The sequence below is a fragment of the Petaurus breviceps genome, unplaced genomic scaffold (genome assembly GCF_028583685.1).
Source record: "Petaurus breviceps papuanus isolate PSGF00001 unplaced genomic scaffold, PetGlider_PUasm1.0 90897, whole genome shotgun sequence".
In the NCBI taxonomy this organism is placed as follows: domain Eukaryota; kingdom Metazoa; phylum Chordata; class Mammalia; order Diprotodontia; family Petauridae; genus Petaurus; species Petaurus breviceps.
Genome location: NW_027187374.1, coordinates 1524685 through 1549399, shown reverse-complemented (window position 1 = coordinate 1549399; position 24715 = coordinate 1524685). Strand labels below are relative to the sequence as shown.

Genomic DNA, 24715 nt, shown 5'->3' with positions numbered 1-24715 from the left:
GCTAAATGCCAACTGCCCTCCAAAATATATATATATAAAAACGCCCCCCCCCCCCAAAAAAAAGAGTAGCTTAGCAACAACTGTAAGCAGAGACTCAAGAGAAATAAAGAATTTTCCACAAGGATTACATGGATACCTAGAAGAAATGAAACAAGGAAAAAATGAAATAAAAACTCTGTTAGTAAGAAGTGGAAGGCAGGGGCGGCTAAGGTGGCGCAGTGAATAGAGCACCAGCCCTGGAGTCAGGAGGACCTGAGTTCAAATCCGGCCTCAGACACTTAACACAAAAACTAGCCATGTGACCTTGGACAACTCATTAACCCCAACTGCCCTCCAAAAAGCAAAGAAAAAAAAAGTAAGAAGTGGAAGGAAAGAAAATAAATGGCCTAGAAGAGAAAGTGATAAACCATTCCCAAGAAATAGACTCCCTTAAAAACCAGAGTAGACCAAAAAGGATATGATCATCCCACTAGACAAGCAAAACAATTAAAGTATTTAAGCAACCAATCAACAAACACTGAACTACTACTTCCAATGCAGTTACCTAGACAAAAGGGGAAAAAAGGGTCACTTCTTTCAAGAAGTTTACATTCTACTAGGTGATATAGCAGTAAAACAATCAAAAAAATAAGATAATTTGGGAAGGGATTGAACACTAACAAGAAAGATAAGGGATAAGGAAAGACTTCTTACATGAAGTGGTATTCATTTTATTTGGAAGCTAAAAAAATTATATTAAATGATTATTGTTAAGTTATTATCTTATTAAGAAAATTATTATTATATAATCACAGGAAAACTAGCTTACAAAAATGAATTTACAAAACTAATGTTCAATTATTTCTTAAAAATAATTAATATGTAACGGTGAGTGGTGCCAAGATGGCAGAGTAAAAGCACAAACTTGGTGTAGGCTCTGGCTTCAACCATCTCCAATACCTGTAAAAAAATGACTCTGAACAAATTTTAAAGCTACAGAACCCACAAAGAGACACAGAAAAACAAATCTCCCACTGAAGGCAGCCTGGCAGGCTGACAGGAAAGGTCTATCACAGCATGCTGGGAGCCAAATGCAGTCCCCAGTGAGCTGTGGTTCCAGTCCTAGGGAGGCCCACGACCAGCACCCAGAAAGGCCAGAACAGAATTCAGAAGAGTGAATCACCAGCACCTGTAGCAGTTTCCAGGATCCTCAACCCAAAGAGAATATAAAAGGTCATTTGGGAACTCTGTTGTAAGGGTGAAGGAACAGCCCAATCTGGCCCCGGCCCTTGCCCCTGGGGCGGCGGTTCCTTGTGGCTGCTTTCAGAGCTTCTGGCCTGCAGATCACAGGGGGACTGAGTGACCATTCAGAGGGTAATTGCTCTTTCTTTAACCTGCTTGGATCTGGATTGTGGACTTGGGTAGTGGTCCAGGGGTGTGTGGCCAGTGAGCCAGAGTTTGTGGGGGCTGCAGAGAGGGTGCCCAACTAATAGCTCCAGCAGCTGCTAAAACCCCAGCAATTTGAGACAAAGCTCTTTCCATTCTATAAACAAAGTTCTACTGTGGCAAAGAGCTAAAAAGTCAAGTAATTGGCAAAATGAGGAAGTGCAATCAAACCATAAAATCCTTTTTGGGGGACAAAAAGAATCAAAGCAGGGAACTGGAGGACGATAATGAAGTCAAAACTGTTGCATCAAAAGCTTCCAAGAAAAATATGAACTAATCACAGGCCATGGAGGAGCTCAAGAAGGAAAAACTGGGAAAAGAAATGAGAATGATGCAAGAAAATCATGAAAAGTGAGTCATCGGCCTGCTAAAGGAGACCCAAAAAAATTCTGAAGAAAATAACACCTTAAAAAGTAGAACAACTCAAATGGCAAAAGAAGTCCAAAAAGCCAATGAGGAAAAGAATGCCTTAAAAAGTCAAATTGGCCAGATCGAAAAGGAATTTCAAAAACTCACTGAAGAGAATAATTCCTTCAAAATTAGACTGGAGCAACTGGAAGCTAATGACTTTATGAGAAATCGTGATATATAAAACAGATCCAAACGAAAAAAATAGAAGGTAATATGAAATATCACATTGAAAAAACCACTGACTTGGGAAATAGATCTAGAAGAGATCATTTAAAAATTATTGGACTACCTGAAAGCCATGATCAAAAAAAGAACCTAGAAATCATCCTTCAAAAAAATAAAATAACAACAACAAAAAAAAGAAATCATCCTTCAAGAAATTCTCAAGGAAAAGTGCCCTGATAGTCTACAATCAGAGGGCAAAATAGAAATTGAGAGAATTCACCTATCACCTCTTGAAAAAGATTCCAAAAAGAAAACTCCTAGGAATATCATGGTCAAATTCCAGAGTTCCCAGGTCAAGGAGAAAATATTACAAGCATCCATCAAGGAACAATTTTACTATTGTGGAAACACAATCAGGATAATAAAAGATCTAGCAGCTTCTACATTAAGGGATCAAAGGGCTTAGAACATGATATTCTGGAGGTCAAAGGAACTAGAATTAAAACCAAGAATCACCTACCCAGTAAAACTGAGTATAATGCTTCAGGGGAAAATACTATCATTCAATGAAATAGAGGACTTTCAGGCATTCTTTTTTTTTTTTCAAAGACTATGGGAGAAAAATAAATACAACCATAACTAATTTTTGTGAGTAATTTCTGTAAGTAACATTCTAAATTCTAGGCCATTTTTTTAAAAAGTAATTTCTATTTTGAAGGTTTAGCTATTTGTAAAAATCCTCTAACTTAGAGAAGACAGCATCTGCAGTTTAATTTGATTACATAAAGGCATGAAATAAGGCTATTCCTAGAGTTACAAAGGGTTACAGGAGTCTTAAAAAGCTAGTCAAGAAGACTAAAGTCAATGTGAAAGTAGACATAAGGCAAATAATCTTGGTTATTTAGTTGTAATCCAGGAATACCCACAGATGCATCCTGTATACTTGGTGCTGCTACTTCATCCAGGTGTTTGAAGACTGAGTTTAGAACCTCTCTTAAACGTTTTGTGGCTTTCTTGTGGGGTTGTAAAAGCACTGCCTGAAAATTCAGTTAGTCCATACCTTAGCACAGATTTAACAAATACTCTCAAAGCCTTTAGATGAATCCAAGCAATAAATGCTTCACTGAAGTTCACCTTGAGCCAGCGCAAAAGGGGACCCTCACCCTCGCCCTCACTCTCTTTTTCTCTCTCCATCTGCCCCGCAGTAGGCCTACCAAGGTTCCCTATCGGGGTCACCTTAACCATGTGATCCAGGAAGGTAGATGATCTCTTTTTAAGAGCAACACATGAAGTTTGATACTGTTGCTTCTTTTCAGAAAGCAACTTAGTAATTTCTTCCCTTTCAGTTTTAATTTCTTTTTCATCATAGAAAAATTTAAGGACAATGAACTTGTTTTCTTTGGCTTTGGCTTTCAAATCATTTATCACCCTTCGAAACATCGTGACTGTAAAAAGGCCTCCCTCGTTGTCCTCAGCAATCAGTTTGATTGATCGATGGTACCACCATGTCTGAGAGAGATTCATATCTTTTTTGCCACTGTGAATAGTTTGGCTTTGGAATTATCACCAGGAGAGTGATGAGATATTCTGAATCCAGCACAAAATCTTCTTTGTTCACATTATCAGCTAATGTCCAAGTGAAGAGATTTCCCGTGGATTTCTTTTCCAGATTCTCCAGGTTTCCCTTCAGAGTGTTGTAGGCAGCTGTACAAGCTATAAGGTCTGTTTCTATTTGTGCCAGTTGCTTTGCTAATGTGTCCACTACAGCCACAAGCGGCTGCTTGGCAGGATACTTGGCTATGTCCCATTCAAAGCAGGTCACAGAAGAAGTTAAGTCAACTCCATTGGCCAACAGGTTCTAATGAACTCTGCCCTTCACATCTTCCATAACTTCTACTACCCACTGAGCCATCTTCTTTATAAGGCTTTCAGCAAAGATATCAAGTTTCCCCAACTCATCTGAGAGACCAACAAGAGAATCCAAGGTCCCCCCCTTGAAGTCAGAAATGGCAAATTTGGTGTTGTGGGACAGATTAGACTTGGAGATTACTGTGTTCATCCATTCCAGAGACTGCAAATTCTCCTTATCTCCAGGGGCAGAAATTAGCCAAAATTCTAACGACATGCTTGAAGTCTTGCCTTTGAGTCAAGGTTACTGGCATAGAATGAGGGGGGCTTGCATGCCAGGGTGTGTGGGAAGGACTGAGGGCAGAGAACTGGAGGCTGGAGGAGGACGCGAGCTCCGGTTCTGGACGAAGCGTTCAATGCACCTGGGCAGCTTTGTGGTGGGGGCACCTCCGGCCCTGCGGGGAGTCACTTCGGGCACTGCTGGAGGCTGGGGGAGGGGGAGGGAGGGCTGGGGCATGCAGGGCTGCCTCCCGCAACTGGCTGCCGGGGTCACTAGAGCACTTTCAGGAATTCTTGATGAAAAAAACAGAGCTGAACAGAAAATTTTACTTTCAATTACAAGAAGCATGAGAAGGTAAATAGGAAAAAGAAATCATAAGGAACTTATTAAAGTTGAACTATTTACATTCCTACATGGAAAAATGGTAATTGTAACTCATGAGACTTTCCAGAATATGAGGATAGTTGAAGGGAATACATATGTATATATGCATATATACATATATATTTATGTATAGGAGGGTATATATGTGTATAAATATACATGTGTGTACATGTATACATAGATAGAGGGGAGAGGATGAGTTGAATATGACGGGACATAAAAATAAAATTAAGAGGTGAGAAAGGAATATATTGGGAGAAGAAAAAAGGGAGAGATGGATTAGGGTAAATTATCTCAAAGAAGCAAGAGAACACTGTTACAATGGTGGGAAAGAGCAGGAAGGTGAAAAGGAATGGGTCAACCTTACTCTCACTGAATTTGGCTTAAGGAGGGAATAACATACACATTGAATTGGGTATCTTACCCTACAGGAAAGCAGGGAGGAAGGAGATAAAAGGGGAGGTGATAGAAGGGAGGGCAGATTGGGGAAGAGGGTAGTTAGAAGTAAATACTTTTGAAAAGGGGCAGGGTCAAAGTAGAAAATAGAATAAGTGGGGAGTGGGATAGGATGGAGGGAAATATAGTCAGTCTTCCACAATATAACTACTATAGAAATGTTTTGCATAACTAACATGTACAACCTAAAAAAATAGTAATTAATAAAAGTACTATAACTGGGAGTAATTTTGTCAACTGAAATCCTCTCTAAGTTTTTTCATTATGGGATGTTTCAGTCAATAAACAGCATTTAAAATTTCCTTATAGCACCTTGTTAATAAAATACACTGTCAAGCCCTCACAATGTGTTAGGCTCCATTCATAACATACACACACTCAGACCAGTAAATAGCCATAAAGAGTACTGTTGGGGGCCAAAGAGGCCTGAGCCAGGACTTCAGATAATTATCTTGGTATCAGAGGACCCGAATATCAAAGACCTCTTTGAGAAGTGACTTTTCTTTCTTCAAGTTAACTCCTGAGTTCTTTTGATATGGGTTACACTTATAAGGATGTTGTTTGAGTTATGACACAAACAGCCTCTGCCCCCAAGACTTTAGTTGTTCAAAATCAAAATATTTTAATTCTTAGGTGGTCAGATGTACTTGATGATGCAGCTTTGGCTTCGCCTTGAAGCCAGCTCTCAAGAGCATCCTTTGTAATGTGACTGCATGTGAAAGGACTTAACTGACTTTTCCTAAGACTTTTTGGCACATAGATAACAAGGCCTAATCAAATTATCTATTCTGTGCTACTTCCAGGATATGACAGACTAAGATAATGATATGAATACTTGAGTCCTCTTCCTTTGTCTCATTGCTCTATAAAAATCTTGTCCTAAGAATCAATAAATGGATTTCATCATTCTTCCTTGAACTACCCACATGGCCTGGTCATTTCTTATTCACATCTCCAAATCATGCTAAGTGCTGAACACTGAGCAGCCCATGGCAAATGGTGCCCAATGTGGGGAACATAGGAACCTGAAAGGAAGGTCCACAGTGGAGATGGACCTTACAAGCAGAAGGAGATCCAAAAATCGCAAGTCACAGTGTAAGGGAACTTTTTTCAATCAATTCTTAGTCATTCTCTTCCACCAGGCTGATAGGGGGATTTTTAAGCTTTCCATCAACATGGGTCAAATGCATAGGGTACAGTTCAAAGATCAGGAACAATATTTTCAAGTATTAAAGAAAGTAGTGAAAGAAAGAGAGTTTGTTATTATGAAGGAACAGTTAGAGGAATTTTATTTAGTGTGTTTAGAACATTGTTGTCATGGGTTTCCGAAGCATGGTGTAATAGAATGGGAAACAGAAGGAAAACAGAAAACTGAGAAACTAGAAAAAGAAGGAACCCAGCATTTCCCAATTTCTGCTTCTTTTTCCCTATGGAATATATTAAAGATATGTTTAACATCAGGAATTAAGTATAATGCAGCTGTCTTTATACAGTACTTACAGGAAGTCAAAAAGGGATACAAAAAAATATCAGGATAAAAATTAGAAAAAATAAATTACTTGCATGAACAATATGAACAGAAGTTTTAAGGTTTAAGGGTCTCCTTTCCTCCAATCCAACTCTGGCCAAGTTTGATTGTGGGAAAGGCTGTTAAAAAATAATATTAATCAAAATAATAAAAAGTAAAAAGGGAATTTTTTCCCCTCAGATTAAAGAGGCAGACTAGCAAGCATTTAACTATTCTGCTGCCTCATCTAAAAAGAGAAAAGTGTTGTGTGTATCAAGATGCACCCAAAGGTTAATTTCATTTGGCACTAAGGCAAATTTAGAACATATAAAGATCTGAAAAAGTAATACTTAAAAGCTTTTAACTCTAGCTAGTACAGGATGGAGACTGGCGCCACTGGACGCTGTCCAGCTTCTCCACACTGTAACTGGATGTTAAAGTCTTTTGCTTTCTAAAAAAAAAAATGTTGTTAGGAATCACTGAAGTTTACAGTATAGGTTAAATTAGCTGAAAACTTTCTTTAAAAGTCTCTCATCACTGGAGGAGAGCAAGCTGAAGAATTTTAAATCACCCTCCTCAATCTAGATAAAGGGAGGATGCATGATAAAGGGCTCTACAAACCAAAGCCCTGGGGCAGAGCATGTTGCCCCATAGTTATTAGGCAACCTGAATCCACAATTCAGACTTTGCATCTAAAAAGAGGAGACAAAACCTCTGCAACTCTTAACAGAGGAGTAAAAAACCTAAATTCTCTATCAATAAATTTTGCATGTGATGATTTGAAAATTCAACTAATATCATAACTTCATTGTGTTATTGTGGTCTCCCTGAGTTGTGGTACAATTCTATTACATAGTAAATCTTGGATAATTGTTGTTAGCCAGAAATAGTGTTAGATAAAACAAAATTTTTATCTGATTTTTGTTTGAAACTAAAAAGATAGAGGAAAGAAATTTGTGTAGAAACAGTCATATTACTTTATCAGTTCTGTTAAACCCTGTCTCATAATGTTTATATCTGCCATACAGAAAACCAGGTCCTGTTTTTACAAAAGGAGGTTAGTTACAAAAGGAGGTTAGTCCCTCCCCCCTTGAGTCTAGAGGGTACCTCAATACAGTTGTATTAACTTCTTTTATCCTAGATCAAATTAGGAAAAGAGAGTTCCACCCATCACCCCACACTTGCAAATTTACCTTCCCCCACTGGGCAAAGGAGAGGAAATGGACATCAGCTACCTTGGGGGCTTGTTGGTTAAAAGTTCTGAGCCCTGCCACTGATAAGAGGCCAATAGTTGTCTGTACTGGATAAGACAATCCATCCTTTGTATCAATGATTTTATAGGATCTAGGAATACAACTGACTTCCTTTGAAGTTTATTGTTTTTGCTACAGCTAAAATAATTTGGCTGTCACTTATGGAACTTGTAAAATTGATCATTTTAGTGTCTCAATGCTAAAACCTAGAATTGTCAATTGATTACTGTATGTAAAAAGAGGAAACTAGGTAAAAACTTTATTACATTCCTCCTGCATGTATGAGATTTAGCAAAGCGAGAGCATTACTTTCAGCCACTGGTCTATATCAATTCTTATTTTTTAATAATGTCAAGACCCCTGGAAACTATATAGAAAAAAATCATCATAGGATAGGAAATTGTTTTAGTTCTGCAATTCTTAAATAATGAACCTGACTTTAAAAAAAGTTAGGGACCATTCACAAAGTACAGCATACATAGTAGGTACATAATATTTATTTGAATCATTTAAAAAAATGAACCTGACTTGCTAAAAAGTTGCAAAAGATTAATAAGAATTGGCTATTACACCAGGATAAGTTAAATTTGAGAAAGAAAAATGTCAAATAATATCCCTTATGTATTAAAAGACCTAATAGAGGGGGTGGCTAGGTGGCTCAGTGAATAAAGCACCAGCCCTGGAGTCAGGAGGACCTGAGTTCAAATCCAGCCTCAGACACTTAACACTCACTAGCCGTGTGACCTTGGGCAAGTCACTTAACCCCAATAGCCCTCCAAAAAGCAAAAAAAAAAAAAAAAGACCTAGTAGATCTTTATTGTTTATTACAGCTACATGAGAATAAAATTAACTGTAATTAATTCTCAGCTGTGATTGGTAAAATTGCTGTTTAAGATAAAAAGCATTTAAGACCATATTCACATATTTCTACTTTTTTCTGCTTAGACCTGATTCCTACGATCAGACCAAGTCATCAGTAAAGGATATGAACTCTTTTTATGTTAGCTTATTGGAAAATTTAATATTTTTTACTTAAGATTAGAAAAAGTACAGAAAATTATGCAAACTACTTAAAAATCACACTTTAAGATATTCCCATTGACTAAAGGAATTTTGGAACTAACAGCTTTTAAAAAATATAGTGATCAGCTTTTAATTGTTTGAGATTGAATTAATATATATTTTTTTCTTCTCTCCTTTGGCTAAAACACTTTATGATACCTAAATTAGTTCTGTTAAGTAATAACTCAGGAAAATAGAGAATGCTCACTGACCTCTGATAATCATTTAATATCTTATTTTGGCTAACATCTGAATTAATCAAACAGGCTGCTCTGCCTCATTTTACACAAAAAGCTCTTTCTATGTCAGCCACTCCAGAGCTCAGATAAGGCTGGGAGTAGGATTTAAAAGAGGCATCCAGAGATCATAATTTCCAAAGAGATCCAGCTTTGTCTCTGAGAATACCTGTCCTCATGTTAACAAAGCCTACTTTATAGCCCTTAAGGATAAAACCCTTGATTTGAGGTACTAAGTTGAGTAAAGGGACTTTTTCTTATCTTAAGATTTTCTGGGCATATACCATGTTATGGATTATTAAGGATAAAGAAAACACAGATATTCTGGATCACAATTTCAATTGATACTTTGTCATCTTTCTTGTTTTATTGTATTTACCATTTATCCAATTAAGAAAATTCCTTTCTCATACAATGATTAAACCATTATGTGGGTCATAAATTTATGTAACTCAGCCACCCTTAACTGGAATGGTCTTAGGAGGTACTTAAGCTCTCTCATACTTTTGTTTGTCAGTCAGGACTCTAGTCCTGCACTCCATGTACAAGTAGTAAAGTTAGCAATAAATATTTCAAACCACTCAGGTTAGTTTATGGCAAAATTTAGTTGTAACCCCATACAATTATTTAGGACATAAAATAAGAGAAAAAAATTATTGAGCCTCAAAAATAGAGTAATTCAAGGAGATAATGTAAAAACTTTAAGTGATTTTAAAAAATTATTAAGGGATATAAATTGGGTAAAGAACACATTAGCTCACTCACTTATTTAATACCCTAAGGGGAGCCCCAAACCTCCATTCTCTTTGAACCTTAACAAAATGAAGAACAACTGAAAATTACTGAAAATGCCATTCAGCAGTGCCAAGTCTATAGGATAGGCAGTAATAGCCCTATAGAAATCAGTGTACTGAGGACACCTGAATTCCCTTAGGGGCCATATGTAGGCAACAAAACTTTTTTTTTTTTAAGCAATTGGGGTTAAGTAACTTGCTCAAGGTTACAAGGCCAGTTATTTCTGGGTGTGGTGCTAAGTATCTGAGCCCCGATTCGATCCCCCAGGTCATACCAACACTAGGGCCAGTGCTCTTACTTGCTAAGCCACCTGGCCACCCCGGCAACAAAACATCTTAAGAGTATATTTATCTCCCTCATCAAAGCCAAAAAAAAACAGTGTTACCTACCCTCAATTAGTAGCTATGTTAATGTATAACAACCTTCAGGCTCCCTCCCTGTACATATTCAGTAACCTTAAGTTGAAGTCCAAACTGAAATTCTAATCTAAGAAGACCCTTCCAGGCAGATCCCACTAATGTGTATCAAGGAACTAGGGATAATACAATTTTACATTCCCTATTGCTTTAAAAAAAAAAACTTACAAGTTTAGTCATATTAATAAAAACTTTCTGGTTGACTCACAAGCTAGAATTCTTCCACTGTGGTATGGAGTTTGAATCTTCCATTATAAAGGTTTTCATATTTAAAAGATTTAGCAGGGAGGTAGAAGAACTTAACTAAGTCTCTAACTCATACCTACAGAGACCTCAATCTTTCAGAAGTGGCTGGCATATGGAATAAAAATAACACCAAATTTCTCTCATTTGATTCTTACAAGCTATTTTTTTTTTTTAAGCAATCGGGGTTAAGTAACTTGCTCAAGGTTACACGGCCAGTTATTTCTGGGTGTGGTGCTGAGTGTCTGAGCCTGGGATTCGATCTCCAGGTCATCCCAACACTGGAGCCGGTGCTCTTAAGCTATTTTCCTTTTAAAATTAATTTTTTTTCTTTTTTCAACTGACAAGCATTTATTTTTTTTCTCCTCCATTAAATCAATTTTCAATGAGTAACTTAAGTTGATAACGATGATTCTGTGATGATTACTGGTTTGTGTTAGTCATCAATAACTAGCTAACCATTTATAATGTAGAGACTATTATAGTCCAGGCCAGCAGCAGAGAAGTAGACTTAATAGCTCCTTTGTCATTTTTATTCCTAGAGCAGGAAGGAGGAAAGTGATAACTTTACTCTCAGATTAATTTGAGTGGCATGTTTCCTTAAATGAAAACTTACTTTTAGTTTGGAAGGTTGGCATATGTATGTTGAGAAGCTGTAGGCAATAGTGAACAGAAGGGTCAACTTCAGAATTTGGAAGACCCGAGTTCAAGTTCTGCCTGTAATACATACTAACAGCAGACATAGGCAAGTCATTTAACATCTTACTCCAGGCAACTTTCTAACAGTACAAATTATAGACAAATTGTCAATCTAGAGCAGTAGAGTGAGTTTCCACACTCATAAGCCTATTCTGAATGAAATCACAAATGAGGAGAGAGACACAAGGAGGGAGGCAGAGAACTAAAAAATAACAATAGTAGCATTTCATAGTGCTTTGAAGTTTGCAAAGTCCTTCACATATATCATCTCAACTTATCTTCACAATAACCCTGCGAGGTAGACAGGTACTATTTTTACAAATCAGAAAACTTAGGCTTGGCGTCAGTTACACAGCTAGTAAGTGTCTGAGATAGAATTTGAACTCTTCATTCCAAGTATAGCACTCTATCCACTGAACCACCTAGCTACCTATAACGAGATATGTGACCTTGGACAATTCACTTTAACTGGGCTTCAGTTCCCATTAACTAAAAAAAAAGAAGAGACAGGGCTAATATAGCAGATGTCTTATGTTCCTTCCAGCTCTTATATTCTACAAGTATTATACTGTAGACATTCTCTTATTTGGAAATCATGCATAAATTTTTTTTAAATAAAAAAGGATGCCAAATGCTCCAAAAACTATTAAAAACTGTTATTAGCAAATAAAATTGCATTAATATATTAAAATGATTATTACTAAAAGAGAAGTTTTCTCTTGGGGGATAGAACCAAGTTTTTATCAAATGTCCTAACATTCCCTAACATTTCTTCTTAAAAATAGATCTCAATAGCAAACCTACCTCTGAAGTTTTCAAGGGCACCATCCATAATGCAGTCCCTTTTCTGGGAGACTGCTATTTCACTGGTTTAAAAGAAAGTAGCATATAGTTGAACAGTTGGTTTTGTAGCAATAACTAGTTATCTAATCAGCTAAATGTGCCATAAACAAGTAAAACCCTTAAAAGGCATTCTAAGGGGTAAGCATATCAGGACACAAAAGCTTTCAAATAACAGTAACTTCTAAAGGTCAGCCAATATCTGAAAAAGGAATCTGTGACTGATAATATTAGCTAATTTTAAAACCTCTTTATAACTTACTCTACAGCACTCACCTTGAAAGATAGACACGTGACAGTTGTAACATTGCCAATTTTACCAAAGGCAAGAAACTAACAACAAAGATGATGAAACTCATTTTCCACAGAGTTTTGAGTTCAACGCTCCTGACATGCTCACACAAATACCTCTGGTTGGCCTAAAGAGACATATTTCTTACTTCATTTACTTTCACTGGAAATATTTTTCCTTTTTCTTCCTCTTCCCCACTAATAAATAAGTAGCAGGCAAAGGCACACACAGAACCCTTCTCTAAAACTTCCTGGCAAGGCATCTAGAAAGGTCTTCACAAAGTTCAGTCTGACCTAGATTAATCATTGGGAATGTGAACTTCTGGCTTCCTGGTTTTTCCTATGACTGCTATCAATAAGAAATGAATTCATTGACTTATTAAACTCCAAACCTTTGACTCGACAGTGAGACAGATAAGCCAATTACCACATATACTGATAACTTATTATTAGTAGTAATATTTACTATTTTTTTGTGACTGGGTCTCTCTATCTCACCCAAGCTAGCAGTTCAGTAGGCAGTGCTAAAAGGCACAGAAGATTTGACCTACTCCATTTTGCCCCTCTTTAGGCAGCCTCCTGATAGCACTACTACTCCTAGGGATTTATCACAATGGTGCCACTCAGGACAGACACCAGATTAGCTCAAAACACTCAAATTCAAGTGATCTACAAGCATCAGCCTCCCTAGGAGCAGGTATTATAGGCACATGCTACCAGACCCAGTCAATGACAATTATTTTTAAGAAAGAAATTATATATCATAGGGGCGGCCAGGTAGCACAGCGAGTAAGAGCACTGGCTCCAGTGTTGAGAAGACCTGGAGATCAAATCCCGGGCTCAGACACTTAGCACCCACCCAGAAACACCTGGCCGTGTAACCTTGAGCAAGTTACTTAACCCCAATTGCTTAGGGGCGGCCAGGTGGCTCAGCGAGTAAGAGCACCGGCTCCAGTGTCGGGATGACCTGGATCAAATCTGGGCTCAGATACTCAGCACCACACCCAGAAATAACCTTGAGCAAGTTACTTAACCCCGATTGCTTTAAAAAAAAAAAAAAAGAAATTATATATCATAAACATATTTCTACTAATAGTGTAATACAATTTAGCAACATTATATCAGTCATCTGTTAATGTGATTTATTGTAATATAAAGGTTATATGTAACATATTATTGGTAAATATTATGTATAAAAGAAAATGATATTCTAATCTGTGACTGTACTAGATAAAACTATTGCCAATAGGGTTAAAGTTTTGGACATTTGTTCTGTTATGTACAGAATTCATTGTTCTTTGGGCAAATCCATTTTAAAGGTTACCCTCCAAGAAAGAAAAAGTTTAGGTAGATATACAAAACTATTAATTGTTGTTGTTTTAAACTAAGCCAAACTTTTCTACCTCTAGCACATAATGGTACTTTGTAGAGTACTAGGATTCTTTTAGAAAATATTTAAACCCAAGTGGATTTTCACTTCCCTACAGGGTTTTCAATAGTCCCACCTACACTTAAATTCATTCACTCCCAGCTAGGCCCATTTATTAGTACACCTCTTAACTCTCATCAGTAGAAACACAAATGCCGACACTGAGACTTTATTCCTGTGATTCAATTAAATATATACTTTTATAAAGTGTCTTCTATATACAAATCATAAATGTCAATTAAAATTTATCAAAAGGAAACAAAAAATTAGAGATGAGCTTACAAATTACTATCATACTCTCTGATTTCCTTTGGAATTTTCCTGACTTTGTTTACTGACAGATACATAATTATAATTTTTATGCTTAAACTAATAGTATATTCATATTGACATTCCTTGACATGATACATTTCCACAATATTATACAAACAGTAAGTATATACAAATTTTCTTTACTTCATTCATAGAACTAGAATACCCACCATCACCATCCTTAGAAGATTTATATAAACTAATAGGGTTGAACTTCAATTACCATTTTCATCCAAAATACCTATGGAACTACTGGTTAAGATGGCAAAGTGAAAAATTGTAGAGGAATCAAACTCTCTCATCAAATTTCTACAAATGTCTGAAAAGGACATGAGATAGAGCAATGAGAAAGAGAAGTAAGCTCCCTAATCCAGTCCAGAACTATATTAAAAATAAATAAATAAATAAACCTAGCAGAGACTAAGGGAAGAACCACATCAGATAACTGAGTTGAACTCAGGAAAACAGGTCTGGTGCCTAATGGCTCTTGGTGAGAAGTTATATGAACAATCCCTGTCAGCACTGAGAGGAGCTGGGTTAAGGAAGCCAATACAGCCTAGAAGATAAACTGCAATAAGGAAGATAGGATAAGCTCCAAAAAATGGAGCAATGTATACATTAATAACACAGAGAAAAACAAATGAGAGACTTTAAACCTCTGACCAATAAAGATGAAATAAAGATTCTGACCAAGAATAAAAATGAAACACACTATTTACTTCCTGAAAAAAGTAACTAATTAAAAAGGCAGAAAGAGACATATTTTCAGACTAGCTAATGTCATAATTGCTTTGCCAGATTATGAAAGTATGTACTGAAGGCTTTTTGTTTTCTGGGGGGTAAAAGGGGAAGACGCTTTTTAAAAGATTTGCTCAGTGGCAGGAGGAGAAAAGGACATATAGAGAAGAATTAATTTGTTAATTTAAAATAAAAACAAAATAAGAAGAAAATAGAAGAGATTGTAATGAAATGCAGGCAGAGAAAGTAGGATTGTGTAGGTATGAAATTTTTCATGTGAAAACTGATTTTTTTTTTCAAGATGGCAGAGTAGAAACAAGACTTTCATGCGGCTCCAGCTTCTACCAACTCCAAATGATGTAAAAGGTGACTCTGATCAAACTTTGGACTATAGAACTCACAAAATGACAAAGAGAAGCTAACCTTCCACTGAGGACAGCCTAACAGGCTAACAGTGCTTTGGGAGCAAAGCCACGCCCAGCCCCACATAACCCAGACATTCTAGCCTCAGGGCAGGCCTGACCACCCACTGGCTGGAGGGACTTCAGATCACCAGCAGCTGTGGTGGCTTCCAGAATTATCAACACATAAATGCTAAGGAAAAAGTGAGAGGTCAGTGCAGTGTGGACTTTGGGATCGGGTAGTTTGGGAGTGCGGTTAGCCTTTATCCCCTGGAGGGAGAAGCCACTGAGGCTCTGTGACTGTGCAGCCGCTGCCACGTGGCAGCTTCAGCTCCTGGCCTGCAGATTGTAGGGGGGACCAAGCGAACAGTCTGAGGGGTAATCACTCTTGCTTTAACCTGCTTGGATCTGGATTGTGGTCTAGGGTGGAGGTCGGGGGTGTGTGACCAGTGAGCCAGAGCTTGTGGAAGCTTCAGAGAGAGCACCCAACTAATACCTTCAGCAGCGGAGAAAACCCCAGCAATTGGGATGAAGCTCCCCTGTTTGGTAGCAGAGTCCTACTGTGGCAAAAAGCCCAAAAGTCAGGTAACTGAGGGGCAACATGAGCAAATGAGGGAAGCAAAGCAAACAGACCAACCCAACTTTACATTGCAATTTTGGAGACAGAAAGGATCAAAGCATGGAACAGGAGGAAGACAAAGAAATCCTGTACCAAAAGTTTCCAAGAAAAATACGAGCTGGTTACAGGCCACAGAGGACCTTAAAAAGGATTTTGAAAATCAAGTAAGAAAAGTGGAGGAAAAATTGGGATTAGAAATGAGAATGATGCAAGAAAATTATGAAATGAGAGTCAACAACCTGACTGAAGAAAAAAACACCTTAAAAAATAGACTAACTCAAATGGCAAAAGAGGCTCAAAAAGGCAATGAGGAGAAGAATGCCTTAAAAAGCTGAATTTGCCAGATGGAAAAAGAATCTCAAAAGCTCACTGAAAAGAATCATTCCTTCAGAATCAGAGTGGAACAAATGGAAGCTAGTGACTTCATGAGAAATCAAGATACAATTAAACAGATCCAAACAAATGAAAAAATAGAAGGCAATGTAAAATATCTCACTGGAAAAACCACTGACCTGGAAAATAGATCCAGGAGAGATAATTTAAAAATTACTGGACTACATGAAAGGCATGATGAAAAAAAGAACCTAGAAATCATCCTTCAAGAAATTCTCAAGCAAAACTGCCCTGATGTTTTAGAACCAGAGGGCAAAATAGAGGTTGAAAGAATCCACCAATCACCGCCTGAAAAAGATCCAAAAACAAAACTCCTAGGAATATTATAGCCAGGTTCCGGAATTCCCAGATCAAGGAGAAAATACTACAAGCAGCCAGGAAGAAACAATTTGAATATTGTGGGAACACAATCCAGATCACACAGGATCTCGCAGCTTCTACACTGAGGGATCGAAGGACTTGGAATATGATATTCTGGAGGTCAAGGGAGCTGGGATTAAAATCAAGAATCACCTACCCAGGAAAACTGAGTATCATACTGAATACATATGTGAATGTGTATATATATATATATATGTATACAGGTATACATAGATAAAGGGCACAGGACCAATTTAATAGGAAGGGATGATGCTTAAAAGGTGAAATTAAGAGGTGAGAGAGGAATTTAATGAGAGGAGATGGGGAGAGACAGAATGGGGTAAATTATCTCATACAGAAGAGGTAAGGGGAAACTGTTACAATGGAGGGGAAGAACAGCAAGGCAAAAGGGAATGGGTCAACCTTATTCTCACTGAATTTAACTTAGGGAGGGAATGACATACACACTAAACAGGGTATCTTGCCCTACAGGAGAGTAGGGGGCAAGGGGATGAGAGGGAGGATGATGGAGGGGAAGGTAGGTTGAGGGGAACATAGTTAGAGGGGTGGTACTGTTGGGAGGTACCTTACTTTCTAATAGAATAGGGGAAGTGGAACTGTTGATATATGACTATGGTAAATGTGTACTTATTGAAAAGAAAAGGGGGTGGCCAGGTAGCACAGTGAGTAAGACCACCAGCCCCAGAGTCAGGATGACCTGGGATCAAATCCAGGCTCTGATACTTAGCACCACCCAGAAATAACTGGCTGTGTAACCTTGAGCAATTACTTAAACCCAATTGCTTTAAAAAAAAAAAGAAAAAAGAAAAGGCATACCTCACTGACTTGGTAGTAATTCTGAGTCAGTGAATAGAGATGAGGGAGAGTCCGAATTTAGCCCCTGTGAAATAAGGGGGTAGCCTCTCTGAAGAGACCTCTAAGAGGAGCAAAGATTTAATATCATTCCCCTTATATACCTCAGGGAGGGGGAGTATTTGGTGGATAAATCAGGGAATAGTGAGCAGGTGGTGGTATTGGGAGAGCCACAATATTGACTTAGATCCCAAAACAGGTTACATGCAGGGGGCTTGTGACCTCTTAGTCACTTTACTACAGTCACCTCTGATATGTGATGAAAAAATTTGACTGTATTGGAAGTGTTATCATCCATGCTGTGTCCCTGATGTTCCTGGTGCTGGTCCTACTCATCATCACTGCCTTATATCAGAAGAACAATCTTTTACTGTACTACAAGGGTACATCTATGCTATGGGTATGGTGTTTCTGGTACTGCTCCAGTTCCTTTTTTTACTACCCTGCATAGGAGATCCACTTTGAACTGATAAAACAAAAATGGCATCATTCACCACTAGGAACTGTTTTCAAATTCTTACTCCATCTTTTCCAGGAATTAAAGTTGAATTTTTACTCAAGCACTGTTTTTCTCTGAGGTTTGGCTTGTAGATGTTTTGGAGCCTCTTCTTTGGGGTTTGTGTCATGAGCTTCCTTGCCACTGTAATAACTCTTCATAGCTGAGATTCAGTTTGTTTGCTCATTCTTCCAGCCTACTTCTTAATTCTGGACTTCTAGTTAAAGCTAGCTGGCTCTGCTGTGTTTCTGGAGGGAAGATGCTGGCTAGTCCTGTTCATGCTTTCTTGAGTTACTGAGTTCTGTGTTATTTCAGGATCTCAAGGGACCTGCACACTTTCAGTGTGCCCCAAAGAGTCTAATCCAGGGCAAAGCATAATTGCTGCCTTTTTACTCTGACCTCTGTAAGTTCCTGACCTGAGCTTGGTTCTGGTCAAAGGAATAATGCTACTATATTCTGCCCCTATCAGACAGCTGAGAAATTCTGTTCCTTTTGTAGTCTGTGTCAGTTTTGTAGACTTCCCTTCTGTCTGGGATTTCTACCCTAGTTATTCCTCTATAAGCTAGGTTAGATACTGAAACTAAGACCATACTCTGCACCTAAGGTCTGAGACACATGGCTGCTACTGCTGGCTTCTGAAATTTGTCCTTTCTTAGTACACTGCTCAGAGCCTCCTTACCTTGGAAAGCCACCCTAGTTTTTAGGTCCCCTTTCTCAGTTCACTCTGGTTCTATGACCCAGAACTGAATAAAAAAGCTGACAGTTCACAACTGTCTCCACTGCAATGCACTAGTATGGTCTGGTGATACCCTGGTATGGGTCCGGGACCTCATCTTACCCTGGTACACAGTCCTCCCTAGGAGCAGTGGGGCTCACAGATATGTTCCTGGTCTAACCCTATCCCATCTGTTGCACTGTGTTGAAGTAGGTTGGACAAATGACTCACCGTCGTGACTTTTTCTAAATTTCTCCATCTGAATAAATTTCTCCATCAGGATTCAGTCTAGTGCATTTCTAGATTTGTTTGGAGGAATCATGTGGGGGAGGGTAGTGGAACTTAGCTACACTGCTTTCTAACTCTACCATCCTGGTTGCATTTCCCTCTTCTATAATTTTCTCTGCATTTTAAAAACGTTTCAATGACTCTCCTATTTTTGTGGTGGGATCATAATTATTGCTAATTCTTTTTCCCCCTATGTCTCATCCATTCTAAATGAATAAGGAGAAAGTAAAAAAAAAAAAAAAAAACACCTTACAACAAATAAGCACAGTCAAGAAAAATACATCTACATGTGGTCGTGTCCAAAAATATACATCTCTTTTTGTACCTTGTGTCCATTACCAGTCAGGAAGAGCGCATAACACACTTATTATAGGTCTTCTGATTTAGGAGATCTTTTTAAAGATATTTAGATATTTTTTCTTTAAAATGTTGCTGCTTCTGTATAAACTGTTTTAGTAGTTCTACTCACTTTACTCTGTATCATTTCATACTACCTAAGATTCTCTGAAATAATTTTTTTTGTCATTCCTTATGATGAAATAATATTCCATGACATTAATATAACACAATTTGTTTAGGTATTCTCCAGTTGTTTAAGAGACAATCTAAGGCACCCCTTTAGATTCTAGTTCTTTTCTTGCTCCTTCCTCTATCCCTGGTCCCCTCCCATCCTTACATTTAATCATTCAGAATCAGGAAGTTTGTTTTCCTTATGACCTGGTAATATTCTCCTTCTTAAAGATAACACAAGTGGAGCCACCAGCTAGAGGGACTCCAGATCAGCAGCAGCTGTGGCCGTTTCCAGATTTATCAATACATAGATGCGAAGGACAAGGTGAGAGGCCAGTGCAGTCTGGACTTTGGGACCCAGTAAGTGGGAGTTCGTGGCTTTTACCCCTGGAGCGAGAAACCGCTGAGATGCCAGCACAGCCTGCCAGCGCCACATGGTGGCTTCAGCTCCTGGCCTGCAGATTGTAGGGGGACCAAGCACCAGTCTGAGGGGTCATCGCTCTTGCCTTAACCTGCTTGGATCTGGATTGCAGTCTAGGGTGGAGGTCCTGGGGTGTGTGTCCAGCTTGCCAGAGCATGTGGAGACCTCAGAGAGGGCACCCATCTAATACCTCCGGCAGCTGAGAAAACCCCAGCGTTTGGGACGAAAACTCCCCTGTCTGGTGGCAGAGTCGTACTGTGGCAAAAAGCCCAAAAGTCAAGTAATTGAGTGGCAAAATGAGCAGGCAAAGGAAACAAAGCAGACAGAAGATTCCAACATTACACTCCTATTTTGGGGATAAGAAGGAGCAAGGCATGGAACAGGAGGAAAACAGTGAAGTCAGAACTCCTGCACCAAAAGCTTCAAAGGAAAATACAAGCTGGTTACAGGCCATAGAGGACCTTAAGAAGCAGATAAGAGAAGTGGAGGAAAAATTGGGAAGAGAAATGAGAACAATCCAAGAAAATTATGAAATGAGAGTCAACAGCCTGACTGAAGAAAATAATACCTTAAAAAACAGACTGACTCAAATGGCAAAGGAGGCTCAAAAAGGCAACGAGGAGAATACAATGCCTTAAAAAGTCGAATTTGCCAGATGGAAAAAGAATCTCAAAAGCTCACTGAGGAGAATCATTGCTTCAGAATTAGATTGGAGCAAATGGAAGCTAATGACTTTATGAGAAATCAAGATGCTGTTAAACAGATCCAAACAAATGAAAGAATAGAAGGCAATGTGAAATATCTCATGGGAAAAACCACTGACCTGGAAAATAGATCCAGGAGAGATAATTTAAAAATTATTGGACTGCCTGAGAGCCATGACCAAAGTAAGAGCCTGGAAAGCATCCTCCAGGAAGTTTTCAAAGAAAACTGCCCTGATGTTTTAGAACCAGAGGGCAAAATAGAGGTTGAAAGAATCCACCGATCACCTCCTGAAAAAGATCCCAAAAAGAAAACTCCTAGGAATATTATAGCCAGGTTCCGGAATTCCCAGATTAAGGAGAGAATATTACAAGCAGCCAGGAAGAAACAATTTGAATATTGTGGAAACACAATCAGGATAACCCAGGATCTGGCAGCTTCTACACTGAGGGATCGAAGGGCCTGGAATGTGATATTCCGGAGGTCAAGGGAGCTGGGATTAAAACCAAGAGTCACCTACCCAGCAAAATTGAGTATCATGTTTCAGGGGAAAATATGGTCATTCGGTGGAATTATAAGGATAGTTGAAGTGAATATGTATAGGAGGGTATGTGTGTATGTAATATATATATATATATATATATATATATATATATATATATATGTATGTGTGTGTTTGTGTGTACATGTATACAGAAACAGAGGGCATACGATGAGTTGAATTTGAAATGATGGTATCTAAAAAATAAAATTAAAAAGTGAGAGAGGAATACATTGGTAGAAGGAGAAATAAAGAGAGAATAGTGAAAAGTATCTCACATAAAAGAGGCAAGAAAAAACTGTTACAATGAAGGGGAAGAGTAGAAAGGTGACAGGGAATGAGTCAACCTTACTCTCATTGGATTTGGCTTAAGGAGGGAATAACATACACACTCAATTGGATATTTTACCCTACAGTAAAGTAGAGGGGAAGGGGATATGAGGGGGGATGATAGAAAGGAAGGAAGATTGGGGGAGAGGGTACTTAGAACCAAATACTTTTGAAAAGGAACAGGGTCCAAGGAGAAAATAGAATAAATGGGGGGTGGGATAGGATGGAGAGAAATATTTAGTCTTTCACAATATAACTACTATGGAAATGTTTTGCGTAACTACACATACACAACCAATATTGAATTGCTTGTCTTCCCAGTGGGGGTGGGTGAGGAGGGAAGATAGGAAAGAATCTGGAAATCAAAGTTTTAAAAACAAATTTCAAAAATTGTTTTTTACATACATCTGGGAAATAAGATATACAGGCAATGGGGTATAGAAATCCATCTTGCCCTACAAGAAAGTAAGGGGGGAGGGATGGGGGAGGACTTAGGAGAGAACAGATTGGGGGAAGGGGTATTCAGTATGCTTGCCATCCTGGGGTGGGGGTAGAGGAGAGATGGGGTGAAAATTTGTAACTCAAAAATCTCATGGAAATGAATGTTCAAAATTTAAAAATAAATAAATTTGTTTTTAAAAAAAGATTCCTAGGGGTGGCTAGGTGGCACAGTCAATAAGAGTGCCGCTCCAGAGTTGGGAGGACCTGGGATCGGTTCCGGCCTCAGATACTTAACACCCACACAAAAAAACTGGCCATGTAAACTTAGGCAAGTTACTGAACCCCAATTGGTTTTTAAAAAAAAGATTCCTACTCCCCCATGAGTGACCACAAGCACTCCTTTCTGCCTTGGCACAACCAGAGCCACTGCTCCCCTGTAGCTGCAAGTGCTATTACTTCTTTCATCGCTTAGAACCGTGTATGGGCAATACAACAGGGTCCTAAACCCCATGCTGGCAAAGGGTACCATTATCTCCTTCCAAAGAGGTGTCCAACACCACTACCACTCCAACTGTCTAGGGGCTGAGAACTCCCAAAATTGCTGTTCCCACCAATGCAGCCACTGCTGGCAGTGTGTTCTGTACTACACAGCCTGAAATGGGCTCCTGGCCTGATCACCATCCTGGTGAAACAGCCTTTCCTTCCAACCTCCTAACTTGTCTTAGGCTGGAAAATTATTTCTGGCAACCTTTTGTTGGTTCTGCTACTGCAGAATTCAATTTAAGGCATTACTTTAAAATTTCAGAATTTTAGAAAGTTCGACTGAGTACTTCTTTACTTCTCCTATCTCACCTATAAAATTACTTTTAACTAAAATTTTAGGATATAGGACAGAGTGCTTCAACACTGAAAAGGACAATGTGAAAGGACACTGAACAGGACACTGAAAGGGACCCACAACCCTCCACATGCACATACAAGCTTTATACTTCTAGGGATATATATTAATCAATACCATCATTATTACTGGGGAAAGTGTGTTAATCAACTCACTTAAAAGTTATATTCACCATTCAAATGATTTCTTAGATCAAAGCTATTACTCCCCTCTATGTGTTGTCTTCTTCTATTAGGAAAAAGATCCTTGAGGGCAAGGGCTCTTTTTATGGTATTTTGTATTTTTGTATTTGTATTACCAATGCACAGCACAGTGCTTGGCATACAGTAAGTACCAATAAATCCTTGTTCATTCATTCAGAAAAACCCCACTGCAACAAATGAACCCACAAAAATCAGATTCCCTATTCCTTTGATAAAACCCTCTTCCTTTAAAAAACAAAAATGCCCTGAAATCGCTATAGCAAACTGAATTTTAAAGACTATGAAATAAAAGTTTAAGTGCTGGAAAGTCCTACCACTGTGCATGCTGCCTTAAGATCAACCTAGCAAGTTTGGAGAGCCTTATCACTAAGAGGTACTGAATTCTTTTGACCAGAGCAATTCAGAAAGACTATCTACTAAGTATGCCTACTAAGATATAATCTGCATGGGTAAAGAGCACATCCATACTCATAAAATTATAGAAATTTTTAAGTTCTATAAAATAAAAATAAATAAAATTTACTTGGGTTTTGAGTATATAAAATTCAGAAAAGCCTTTAAATGAAATATTGGAAAGACTAGCCTATAGAATTAATGATAATATGTAAAGGGAAATTTGATAGTAATTTTTTATAATTCTAAAAACATGGCAAACGGGGGCAGAGCTGAGATGGCAGAGTAGAAGCACGACCTCCCCACTGCTCCAGCTTCCACCTTCCCCAATCCATGTAAAAAGGGGAGTCTAAACAAACTTTGGAGATGCAGAACCCACAAAATGACACAGAGAAGCTAATCTCCCACTGAGGACAGCCCGGCAGGCCTGCAGGAATCCAGCGCAGCACGCTGGGAGCCAAGCCCAGCCCCAGGCCAGAGGGACTCCAGATCTGCAGCAGCAGTGGCAGTTTCCAGATTTATCAACACATAGATGCAAAGGACAAAGTGAGAGGCCAGTGCAGTCTGGACTTTGGGACCAGTAAGTGGGAACACATGGCTTTTACCCCCAGGGTGAGAAGCCGCTGAGACATCAGTAGAGCCAGCCACTGCTGCGTGGCAGCTTCAGCTCCTGGCCTGCACAGTGTAGGGGGACCAAGCACCAGTCTGAGGGGTAATCACCCTTGCTTTAACCTGCTTGGATCTGCAATGCAGTCTAGGGTGGAGGTCCTAGGGTGTGTGTCCAGCTTGCCAGAGGGTGTGGAGACCACAGAGAGGACACCCATCTAATACCTCTGGCAGCTGAGAAAACCCCAGCGTTTGGGACGAAAGCTCCCGTCTGGTGGCAGAGTCCTACTGTGGCAAAAAGCCCAAAAGTCAAGTAATTGAGTGGCAAAATGAGCAGGCAAAGGAAACAAAGCAGACAGAAGATTCCAACATTACACTCCTATTTTGGGGACAAAAAGGAACAAAGCATGGAACAGGAGGAAGACAGTGAAGTTAGAACTCCTGCACCAAAAGCTTCAAAGGAAAATACGAGCTGGTTACAGGCCACAGAGGACCTTAAGAAGCAGATAAGAGAAGTGGAAGAAAAATTGGGAAGAGAAATGAGAACAATGCAAGAAAATTATGAGATGAGAGTCAACAGCCTGACTGAGGAAAATAATACCTTAAAAAACAGACTGACTCAAATGGCAAAAGAGGATCAAAAAGGCAATGAGGAGAATACAATGCCTTAAAAAGACGAATTTGCCAGATGGAAAAAGAATCTCAAAAGCTCAATGAGGAGAATCATTGCTTCAG

The 24715-nt window shown here is 38.7% G+C and overlaps 1 protein-coding gene and 1 pseudogene across 1 annotated transcript in view; both read right to left on the bottom strand.

Moving 5' to 3' along the window:
- Positions 1–24715, bottom strand: part of AGPAT3 (1-acylglycerol-3-phosphate O-acyltransferase 3) — a 182162-nt gene that overhangs the window by 95762 nt on the left and 61685 nt on the right. The gene's annotated exons all lie outside the window — the stretch shown is intronic.
- Positions 709–4315, bottom strand: LOC138151398 (V-type proton ATPase subunit C 2 pseudogene; annotated as a pseudogene).